The sequence below is a fragment of the Chroicocephalus ridibundus genome, chromosome Z (genome assembly GCF_963924245.1).
Source record: "Chroicocephalus ridibundus chromosome Z, bChrRid1.1, whole genome shotgun sequence".
In the NCBI taxonomy this organism is placed as follows: Eukaryota; Metazoa; Chordata; class Aves; order Charadriiformes; family Laridae; genus Chroicocephalus; species Chroicocephalus ridibundus.
In genome coordinates this window covers 75,025,145-75,037,570 of record NC_086316.1, presented here as the reverse complement: position 1 = coordinate 75,037,570, position 12,426 = coordinate 75,025,145, and positions in this window count along the sequence as shown.

Below are 12,426 nucleotides of genomic sequence, written 5' to 3'. Positions count from 1 at the left end.
TATAGACGTACAGCTGTGAAAAGCCTCCCTAGACCATTATGCTTGGCTGTGCATCACCTTAACCCAGTCAGCCCTGGCACTGAGCCCAGCAGCTTGTGCGTGATTCAGTCTTTCCTTCTGGGAAATACGTAGTTTGATCAGAAGCTTTCAAGCGACAGAGCTCCAAAAACTTAGGGCGACTTAGGATTTCCCTTTGGAGTCCCCTCCAATGGATGTTGAAATTACATGCTTCTATCTGTTTTTCATTAGTCTGACTGTAACCTTGCGCCTCTGGTTCTCGTTCTGCTATGCTGCTACTCCAGGATTCTGAGCAGTCCCCATATATTTCCCCATATCTTACTCAAAGAACCTCTCAATAGCCAGCTTGATAAACTAATCAAATGAAGCCCTTTAAATTTCTCTCTGGAGGGCATTTTCCCAACCTTAGAGCAGCCTGTGCCCTCTCCAGTTTTCCATCAAAGTTATTTCAAAGATGTGGACACCAGGACAGAACCCTCTATGTCAGTCACAGCCTCACCAAAACTGCTCATGGAGGAGGAATCACTTCCCTGTTCCCACTTACTGGTCCAAGATCCTTGTCTGGAAAAGCATTAGCTCCTCTTGGCACAACATCCTGGTAGGAATTCATACCATTCTGCTTATAGGACTCATGACCATTTTCCAGAACATGGATTTCCAGGAGAAACTCCTTCATTTCCTAAGCTTGCCCTGCTCCCTGCCCACATGTTTGGCTTTTATGGGCCATGCTTTCAAAGAGCTCCAGGCCACTCAGGCCTCACAGTAAATCCTCACTTTACCAGCCTGGTATTAACCTCCAAACCAGAGATTACCCCCACCTAGACCTTGTCTCTGCGGAACTCCTGACAATTTCACAAGGGGAGGGAACTGTTCAGCTGTCAGACATCTCCAGAAGCTGACCTCTGGTGCTCAGATGCCCTGAGCATCTCTGCTGCCATTTGTGTGGAAGCCGGAAAATAGGAGGTCTTTTTAACATGTAGCAGGCGAGGGTACCTCAGGTCAAAGGAGATCCAGTGCACTCTTTCATCTCTGCTCTTAATCATCATCCTCTTCAGAGATGAGCTGGCAAAACAGACTGAAGAAAAGGAAGTTGGATTCACAAATGACGCTTGCAGGGTTGTGACATGGGAGAGGAGAGCCAGGAGTGCAGTCAGAAAGCTGCACAGAAATCGTGAGGCTCTGCCTTATGCCGGAGAAGCTTCCCTGGGCATCCCGGCACAGCCCAGCGCTCGAGGTGCTCAGCTCCAGCCTGCCACCTCCTCTTCTTCCTCCCCGAGCCCTAGTGCCAGCTGCCGACCCGCAGCCACAGGACAAAGGCTGCATCTTTCGCTGAAGGTCAGATGCCGAGAGATGCAGCACGGAAACCAAAAAGAGGTTTTACTTGTGGCCACCTGGCTTAATTGCCCAAATCAGGCATATAAAAAGCTAACGGGTCTTAAGTCCCATCATCCCATGCTAGCTGTGGTCTTCCACAGCCAGGAAGGCTGGGAAGGAAGGCTGGAAGGCCCCAGGAAGGGCCAGGCCCTCCTGCATGCAGTGGCAAGCAGCAGGGGTCTCAGAAGGGATTTGCAGCCAGAGTTCCCGCTGGCAAGACCAGCTGCAACGTGGGGGTTACTGGGAGGAGCCCACACCCATGACAGACACACCGTAGAGGAAATATAAAGGAGCTACAGGTGGAACAAGCCAAACGTCTCTGCCCAGCACAGTGGAGCTGCTGTGGGGTGCATTGCCCACCATCCCAATGGGATGAAACTCCATTCATCTTGACAGGTTCAGGTGTGAGGAGAAGGTGGAGATGAGCCTGCTTATCACAACCACAAAGCACTGCTTTCTACCATGCAAGCTAGTGCGGGCACCACGGGTCTGCCCCGCACAACATCCGTGGGCAGTGTCCATGCATACACATCATCTGGAAAAAAGATATCCCTAGAGAAGGGCTGTGGAAGCATTTCCACGAGGCAGCACCCCCAGGGCCAGCCTAGCCTTCCAAGCTGGCTCTGTAATATTGCTGGGTGACAAATGCAGCTGGCAGGGGCCGTCATAGAAACTAATTTCTTAGAACACAAGCAGCTGAGCCAAAAAACAGTCTCTTGGGCTGCAAGGACCAGTGCTTTGCAAACACCGTACCCTTACTCACTTCCTCTTCAGGCTGTTCGACACTTTATAACCCCAGGCCAGACCTGGCCAAGGCTCAATGGCAGCCTGATACCACCATGGAAAGACCCCAGAAGTTTCTATCTTCTCCAGTTTCTGTCTGCTGCTACCTTCTGGCACATGGCAATGCTTTGCCTCTCATCCAAGTGATGCAGCTCTTGAGGAGACAGGAGAGCCCAGAGGAGCTGGGTGGGCCTGCACAAATCATCTCCCTGCAGCCTGAAGGCTGTGTCTGATGTCTGCTGGGAGCAGAGCAGGCAGCCCAGCACCTCTGGGGTGAAGCCCTCGGCGAGCCGGCAAGGACTGCTCAGCCAGACCATGTCTGCATCAGTTGCATGACACTGGGGCACTGTTTTAATTTAAAATGGATTAGGCTTTGTTTTCTTTTTAGCACAATAACATTGCACGCATTGTTGGGCGATAAAACCCACAGATAACTGTGCCAGCGGGGTGTTGGGGTGGACGTGATCAGCAGCACAGTATGAGCTGAGATGGCAGAGAGTGGGGGGGGGAAGCCTATAGAAATGTGCTGCTGTGAGCACAGACAGCAGCTTCTGGGGACACCCTTGCACAACCTCTTCCTGAAAGAGGGCGGAGGGAGCTGCCACCCAGAACTTGGGTGACAGGTGGAGTGGGACACGGGGTGCAAGGCAGCAGGGACGCCAGTGAGCCAGCCATGGTATGTCTCACTCCTACGCATGGCCATGCGACGGTGATGGCACTGATGACTCCCGGGAGGACACTGGGAAGAGGAGGTGAGGATGTCTCAACTCACCACAGCATCTATTAGTAAATTGCTATTTTTCCCAAGCTGGTTCTGCCCCTCCCTGCCTGCCTTCCTCCTGATTTTCCTGGGCTTAAGCTCTGCGTTTAGTGCTGGCGTGCAAGGGAAGCACTGCCTGACCAAGGTGCTCTGGCAAAATCATTTTGTTTCCCAGGTTTCTTGGCAGGACCTTGATATCACATGCACCAGGTTCCTTCGCTACCTTAATCCCTGCCTGTTGGCCAGCAGAAGCGCAAGGCAGAAGGGATGTTACCCAGCAGCGCTGACCCTGAGCTGCAGGAAGCACTCCCTGAGCGCAGGGGCTTTGGGGTGTCCCAGAACCACAGAGCTCAGTTTGGGGGCACCTACCCATACCCCACTCAGGTGTTAGAGACCAGACAGTATTTCTGCCTCCTGCAGAATCAGAGGACTCTGCAACAAATCCTCCTACGGCCTCCTTAGCTCACCGCACCAGTGTTATCAAACAAGTTGGCCCTTGCAGGTCTCTGACCCAGTTGTGCCTGGATCAGTCATGTTGACTCCTGGCACATGTGATGCCTGAGGAAGCTGATGCTGACAGAAAAATGCAATAAGAACGCTCCAACACTGCTCATACAGCAGCTGGGGACCTGACCCCCTGCATCTCTCTGCACAGTATTTTCAAAGTACTTTCTTACCTGAAACCCTTCATAACCTCTCATGGCTTTTTTTAGCACCAGTTTTTCTGCCGACGTGCTTCAGACCAGGCATCCCTAGCTTCAGATGCTAACAGAAGGCACCGGGCTCCCCTGGGATGCTTTGTCACTGCTAGAAGGACTGCACCTCCATGCGGGTGAGGACAACAGGAGCTCCTGTGGACATGGTGTGAGATGGGGCTCAGAGCATGCTGCAACGTACGGTGGCGAGCGTAACGGATGCTGCTGCCTCGGGCAGGAACACAAGACGGAGGGAATCAGGGGCAGCATGAGAAAACCCACAGACCCACATGACACCAGTGTCCATCTGCCGTGACCTGCCAGGCAAGTGGAAAAGCCCACAACAGCAAGACTGCAAGTTTGTGCAGGCATTGTAGCTGTGCGCTCCCAGGAGAGAGAGGTACGCGTGTTTGTATCAGCAGGCAGCTGCAGCTGGTAGGAACACGGCTGCCCAGAGGAGCAGAAGTAGGGCAGATGCTCTGCACAGTGTAGATAGGAGCAACAAATTCCCACCGCTGCTCAAGGACAGCACGGAGCCACCAAGGCAGGAGACTGTCCCTGCGTGGGGAGGTGGTCCAGGGCACTTCGCGTAGGCTGCTGCACCACCGAAGCCTCAAGTGGGCAGTTTGAGAAAACAGAATAAAGATCTGGTGTAAGCCACCAGTCAGCAGTAAAGCCAACATGCACCCTGGGTCCTCCTGAGCCCTTGCATGACGTGGTGAGGACTGCATGAAAGCCTTCCTCTGGGCCATTTGAGAGGTCTGGCCAGGTGATGCTGTGGTTTCTTATGGGCTGGACACACTGTGAATTGACAAGTACTTTCCTGGTGGCAATTTAAATAGACCTTCTTGTTATGCAGAGACTCTTCTCTAGCAGGTGTAATTAGAGCAGGAATGCAGAGAGTACGGTTTTAGTTCCATCAGATGCTGGTAATACCCTCCTCCCACAATTAGTCTTCCAGCATTTTATTTGTCTGACACATCAGATCCTATTTTCTTAGAGGGGAAAAGAGTTAGCAAAACACTTAGCAATAACAAATTAAGTGTCATTAAGTCAGGCAATCACAGAGCTGAGACTTAATTTGTCTAGCTCTTCCTGCAGAAGAGCTCTTTGATGCTGTATCCAGCTGTTGTTGCTGACGGACATTATATGCCTCCAACACTTGAGAGCCATGGATTTGATTTTGATCTGGACTGACATGGTCCCTTCTAAGAAGTTCCAGACTTTTCAGCTCCTAGCAGGACAGCAGAGACAGGACCCTGCCAAACCAAAGCTTATGCTACAAACTCGAACAGAAAGACAGTCCCCAACTGCCAAAGAAAAACGCTCTGCAAAAGGTAGATTGTCCTCTCGTACTCAAGTCCAACTAGATCAACCACCTCCTTTGGCAGCAGTCCCTACAGAAAGGGATACAGTTTACACAAAGAGGACAAAGGGAGAGAAACCAGGCTGTTTTGGACTGGGGAGAGGCAGAGCGGGACTCATTCAAGTGCTAATTGCTCTTGCACGCAGTATAACAAACCAGTATGAGTACAGTGAGAAGATAAAATTGAACAAAGATTTTAATCACTGAAACTTAGAAAGAACACAGTGCTACATTACTATTTTACACATGCACACATACATGTATATATAGGAGAAGAGGAAGCAGAAACGGTCTGTAAAACACATCACACTGAGTTTGGCCAGTGCAGGCGGAATGCACCAGGTGTTAAGCACAAAACCTGGACAACTGCAAAGTCATCTGCACACACTGCAGAGAAACTTATTTATTATTAAACTGCAGACTGGCCTGTTTCTCAAACTGCATCCTCTGCGGGGGATAAAAATCTGTCTGAGAAAAAATGAAGTTGGCAAGCCCCATCAAGACAACGAGGAAAGCCCACCCTGGAGCCAGGACTGCCGTGTCCCCTGTGAGCCCTCAGCCTTGGCGGCGGTGCTCTCCTTGCTCTGTTGCCCACTGCCAGGATAATGCCTGGGGAGGGCAGTGGGGCCCAGCCCGGCGGAGACCCTGCCCTGGCCTCTCACTGCAGCAGAACCACGAGGGGATAACGGGATCAAAAGAGCAGTAACGAGCTCTGGGAACTTGTCAGACAAATGTGTTTTTAACCAAGTCCCAAATGAGCCGCTGAAGGGGAGCATTAGTGCCGTCACGTGGAGCACATGATTTTGGAATTCATTAAGCCTTTGATGCAGTGTTAGCACCACCATCCCCTGTCCCAGCCGTTAGCCATCTGGCTGAAAAGCGGCCAAGTTTCCTTCACCCCAGAACCGGAGGAATGGCCTGCATTTGCGGCAGGTCGCAGGAGCTACAGAGCGAGAGCGTGCATGCACTAGATGGGCTGATTGCACTGGTCTTGAGAAAAAAATGTCACCACTTCTGGGAGCCCTTGGCACAAACATGCCATTCCTCATGTCCTGTGAGGCTTCTTCAGAGAAATCAGATGCTTCCAGAGAAGCTTCCTTTCTTCTTTCTATGAGACAGGTTACAGAGGAATGAAAAGTTTAGTAATGGAGAAGTGGAACTAGAGCTGGAAGTCCTGCATTTAGTTACCAAGAACCAGAACAGAAGCACCTAAATTTTGGATGAAACCAGAACGGAACTGCAATTGAAAGCTAAAGGCAAATGTTACTGGATGTTGTTGGCTATGGCACAGGGTCACGTATTGCAGCACTATCTCAAATACAAAGTCCCCTCCGAAACTCCAACTCTCCCTTGTTTGAGGACAGTTTGTAGATTAACCATGCTGTGGATGTACAGAAGCAGAGGTGGCTCTGTCCATAGCCAAGATGTAGTAAACATTTTTATAGTTTGTTTTTCAGGCTAGAAAAAAGCTCAGCTGCTTATTCACAAGAGCCGAAGCAAGTACCTATGTAATTCCATCTCAAAGCAACACCCATGCAGTTCTGTGCCGAGGCCATGGGGTGTCCCGTGCTCCTGGTCAGTGCAAGCACCATGGTGCAGAGTTAGCTTGGAGCCGGAGCAGCACCTATCCTAACACCCCCCTCTTCACCCACAGCTTCGGCATTAGGAAGCACAATGAAAACAGCTCTGCCGGAAACGGCTCATGTTGTAACAGGGATAACAGCAAAGCTGCAGGCATACAAATACACAGGTTATCTCTTACAGCCTTGAAACAGAATAATGAGTGCCTACTCCTGACTGGGATCTGCATGGTGTCATGGCCTCAGCTCCTCCAGCAGAGCCACCACACTGTCTGTGGGCTGTGAGAGCTCTGGCAGTACCCCCAACTCTCTTCCCAGCACAGTGCATGCAGCAGGGTGAGCCTGGCACAGCCTCAGCTCAGCAGGCCCTTGCTGTGTGGATGCTGTCATTCCAGACCAGACAATAGTTGGGTGAGATGATGCTTTTGGCACTAACTCGTCAGCTGTGTGGATGCCCACTACACCAGCCACAGCAGGGCTCAGTTGCTGGCAGACAACTCCAAGGCACAAAGCAGCAAGAGAAACCCTTTGAAATGCTCTCCCAGGTCTCCTAACACTGTGAAGTGGCTTTTCTTCCTAATTGTCCAACATCCTAATTTGCCAAGTGTTTTTGCTTGACTGCAAGCAAAGCACAGCTTTGGGAACAAAATCTGCAGTGCACTGGGGGTTGCCCTGGGCTCTTCACTGCCGGGGTCGGTGATGCTAAGAGCTGACCCCAGACATGGCAAGCTCAATGCACAGACCAAAACACAAGCTGAAAACTCTCCAGCCTGGCCTGCCCTATCCCAGATGAGCTGTGAGCCTCAGAAACGCTGTGCTTCCTCCAGGGACCCCGCTGCGAACATGCCCCTGCGGTCAGCAGCATCCCAAAATGTGGTGAGAGCAGGGTCAGTAGCTGCTCAGAGCCTCATTCAGGTGTGAATGTACTGCAGAAGGAGCTAAAGACTGGCCTTAACTTTGCTGCTGGACTCAGGTCCCATGGTTCTGCTCCGAGCTTTAATCCTGCATCTTCTTCGGATGCTTTGTGTCCCAACCTCCTCCAAAGCAGCTCTAAAGACGCTCAAGTTGAAACTGCTGAAATCTTAAGTGGTACATAACGTCCCGTGTGAAGTTGGATGTGAGAGGTAGAAAGGTGGCTAATAGGATGTGATTTTCTAGTAGGTTCCTAGGGAAATTAGTACTGAAAACCAAATTAACATGAAAAAGGATAAATGAGACATATTGGAAGAGGCGACACACCCTTTGTCATATCTCAAAAACTCCATCAATTCTCTGAAGGAGAGTAACCACAACAAATTAAATGGAAAACCATAACAGAGTACGTTAGAGTGATAAGCTGAAAAACTAAAACAAAAAAATCACCAAACACCACCAAAAGAAAAGACCATTTTCACACTGGAAGCTTGCCATAGAGTGAACAGATAACAGACGTGTGAAAGACCATTCGGAGAAGACAGAGGCATAGCAGAAAAGCACAATGAATTATCCACACTAGTAAGGAGTGAAGGGAAATTCCCATGCTGCAGCCTCCTTTTGCAGGGACAAATGAGGCAACCTGTTCCCAGTGAAAGCATCAGCAGGGTATATTTCAAAACAAATTTATTACATGAACAGTAAATGCCATAGATGGCATTTATCAAGGAGCTTTGGAGGAACCCCAGCACAGATTTCCCAGCTGCTATTGGGCATGCAGCCTGTTGCTTAATTCAGCCTGAAGCAAGAGGAATGGCAGGAGACAAATGAGATGCCAGGGTGGGGCTTTTGTTTTTTTAAGAGCTTTAGGTAAATCTGGGGACCTATGGCTTGTGAATCTGAGTTCCACACTGGGAATTAGGAGCAGAATTCCTGTGCATGTAGGGAAATGGGATTAAAGGGGAAGAAACAACCCCACTTTAGCAGAAGGAAGTAACGTCTCACTCCTTAAAGGAGTGAGGAATCTTGTTTTATGGATGTGGCTGGATAGATGGGTGTACTTGGACGCCCAAAACACTTTCAGCAAGATTCTACACCAAATGTCCTTAATCCCTCTTCGTGTTTAACCCCATGGTTAATAACAAGGTAGAAGACAGTGAATGGAAAACGGTCAGTGTTTAATACAGAGGAACATACCAGTGTTGTCCCACCAGGGTATGTGCTAGAGCTTGTGGTTTTTGCTGTATTCAGAAATGGTCCAGGAAGGGGTGTGAGGAGTGAAGGGACAGAGTTTGCTGGTGAGGTTGAGGTCTGCAGTGTAGAGAAAATGAGCAGAGGTCAAGAAAGCCATTCATCCACAATGAGTGGCTGGATGATAAAATGACAAATTAAAGCCAGTGTTGGTAGTTGTAAAATAATTTACAAGGAGAGGCTCTACCTGCACAAGGAGAGAGTTCAGACCAATTATCCCCACTCAGGGAAGTGGCCTGGGGGTCGGCTCTTGTGTTTTCTCCCTTCCCTCTCAGAGAAGAAGTGGAATTGAGGCAGAAAAGGGGAAAAGGAAAATGAAACGCATAGGACAGAGAAGACAGCCAAGGGAGTGAAACATACGTATATAAAAACATGTGCAATGAGTGAAATGTATTGGAAATTATTACTTGTGATGTTTTATAGTATAGAAACAAGGCACATTGATTAAATAATGACATAGGAAGTTAAAAAACAAATTTAAGTACTTCTTCGCTATGCATCGTTTGTCTAAGGAATTAATTGCCTACGGTAGTGTTGGAGGCAAAGTAATCTAGAATTGATCAAAAGCAATCAGAGGCTTTTATGGAAGAGCAACCCAGCAAAGACTGCTAGACAGAAGGATACTTTGGTCAGAATAAGATTAAACTGAGCATTGCTTGAAAGGTGTAGCAGAGGAAGCATGGCTTCATGCCTACATTGCAATCTGCTCCAAGTATACCCCAATGGCCACCTTCACAGCCAAGATCGTGCGCAGGTTTGACCCCAACACGTCACACCAAATTTTCTATGCTCTTTTGAGGCACCAGGAGGAGCAAATTTTGAAGCAAAGCCCTGGTGGAGCAGTCTGTCTTACATGTTGTTGCAAAGCAGTGGCACACCATGCAAGTATTTGGTTCGGACAACAAAGTTAACTAGATGATTGGAAAGGCGGTACCTCAAAGACGCTGTTACAACACTCCACAGTCACTTGACATAAGCTGGAATGACTAAGGACAGCATGGAGAGCCTTGTCCAGGCTAGGGTCCAAATAGGTCTATAAAACACATTTGGGGAAGGAAACATGTCAACATACGCCATAGCGTTGCTGAGGAAGAAAGCAAATAATATGAGGGCTGCCAGCTTTGTGAAAAGAGATTAAGAGCCGTACTGATCCTTGGGTCACAGGAGCATGTTCCTAAACCTCAAATCTACATCAAAGATGATGGCCAGACTGAGGAGAGGAGAGGAAAAAGCAGCACTGGGAAAGAGGGAACAAGAAATGTTGAGAATGGAAGGAAAAAAGAACGAAAATTTCTGTTTAGCCAGCCTGATGGGGAGTTGCTCGTCAGATACCTCAAGGGGCAAAGGCAAGCCAGAGCTTTAAGTCTGGACAGATGCTGATCTGGTGTAGGTCTTAGCCTAGAGGTGATTAGCTAAAAGGTTGTTTGTAGCCAGGACTATTGAGATGCAAATCATGGAGGGAAATAAGAAAGGGACACAAAACCGTTCTGCAAATCCAAGGAGGCAGGTTAGGGAAGCTCTCTAAAGGATGCGCTGAAGAACCAGTTGCAGGGATGGACTGTGTGGGGTGTGACTAGGAAGGCACAGATTATGAAATAAAATTCCTCCCGAGCGGCCAAGCCCAGAGATCCCTCTAGCATTTCCAGTTCTCGCTGCTGTGGATTGCAGATCCTTCTTGATGCTCTTCTTTTACCTTCCTGTGTGCCAGCTCTGCCCAGCTGCAGTGCACAGGCTTCTCTTCCCAGCCTTCCCCTCTGAGCTCAGCTGAAGTCCTGCAGGGCATGAAATGCAGTGCTCAGGGGACCTGCGGGCTTCCGGGCCCTATTCTGGGTGCTGCCCCTGCTCACACAGCCCAATACAGCCTGTTACTTGCGTTTTGTGTGAGTACATCCCGTTCAGCTCATCACACGCTAGCTGAACTATAACATGATATAACATGAACGGCCTTCCCACTGAGGTTTACAGTGTTTGCTCTCTGCTTTTTGTAAGGTACGATTTTCTGAGTGCCACAGGGGAAGTTGCTGCCGTAGGAAATGAGATAGGGCTGCTCGTGCAGCTGCTCCTCTTCAACAGAGAAGATCATCTTCAGCGAGAAGATGAAAGAAATCGTTAGCATAACTTGTGCTCTCACACAGAGCTGAAGCTCCAGTGCCTGACTTTGGCCATGAGCTGGAAGCAAGCAGGCAAAGGCCATGCTAGAGATTTCAAATCTGCACTTTATACTTTAGCAGCCTATTGTATTCCTAGCCCTTCTCCCAGCTTTTCCCCATTGCTGGCACACATTTCTTTCCATGACAGCCCAGCACTAGGCAGACTGCTCTCCAGAAGCTGGGCTAGACCTTGTGTATAGGCAGAGCATTGAGTGTTTGCTAATGCTCCTGCGAACCAGAGCCTTGCAGAAATCATGCCGATACCTCCAGTGCTGCATGACCTCCTCAGCCTAGCAGCTTCTCGCCCTTCTCTTCCCTTGAGTTCTTGCCATGTCGCAGAAGTAGCAGATGTGGAAGAATCCTGACCTGCCCAGCCCAGGCATGCTGCCGAGGTTCATGCCAGGCTCCTGGCCACCCACATTGCAATTCTGCTTGCCCCCCCATCAAAGCAGGGGCAAAAGAAATCTGTGATCAATCTGCTCTGGTTTTGTGAAGCTTGCCAAGAGATGCACGTTGAACCACACACCAGAGAAGTGACCTGATGCTCCCCTGATACTGTTTCCCTCAGCGTGACTTGTGAGCTGTGCCTGCAGCAGTACCCAGCGGGTACTGGAGGCAGCTGCTGGGGGAAAGCTCTTCGCCACCCTTCTTGGTTCACCATTATCCTTGCCAGGCCAGAGGAGCAAACCATTTTGCAGCTGGATCTTAGCCCTGGACTTACACCATGCTTTGTGGCACAGGAACTAGGAAAAGAGTTACAGAGCAGCTCCGTTACTGAAATGCATTTCTCCCATGTGTCTCACTTCTGTGCATTAGTGAGTTCTTAGAAATGTTTTGGCCATGAGGTGGTTCTACGTGCTACCCAGAAGGCAGGCTTTCCAGCTGCCCAGCAGTGGAGGAAGCCAAGGAGAACATTAGCACAGGGGCCAAGGCTGCCCAGCAAAACGCCCCTGGGCTTAGCCAGGAAGAGACTGCAAACAGCAGCCTTTGACTGCCTGGACTGGTTCTGTCCTGAACAGCCTCAAAGCAGCTGCCAAAACCCAGCACTAGGAAGAGGAAAGGTGTGTTAATGCTTCAAGGCAGTGCTGGGGAGAGCCAGGACGCCAGGTTGGAACAACCACCGCTTCCTTGTCTGGTCCCCAGCAGTGCTGCCTTGTGACCCAGCACAGCTGGGCACTACTGCTCCACAGAATACAGGGAAGAGAAATAGTCCCACGGTTAAAGGCAGCGCCGAGACACTGCCACAAGCATCCTGTGTCACATAATCAGCTTCTCTCGATCCAGTGCCAGCCTGTGCAACCTGCACTCAGTTGCACTTCTGCCTCTCAGGGCAAGTGAAGCAGGGTGGGCAGTGTGGTTGTCCCCCCACGCAGAGGGATCTGCCAGGGGGAGATTGGTTCCTGCTGAGTCAGAGAGGAGTGGGAGCTCTGCTGGCTCCCACTGAGCCAGTGCAGGCTGCAAAGGGGAGGTCTCGCCTGTGGCATACGCAGGAGATAAAGTTGGCATGTGGGAGGAGAGCGCTATTACAGGTGCAGTT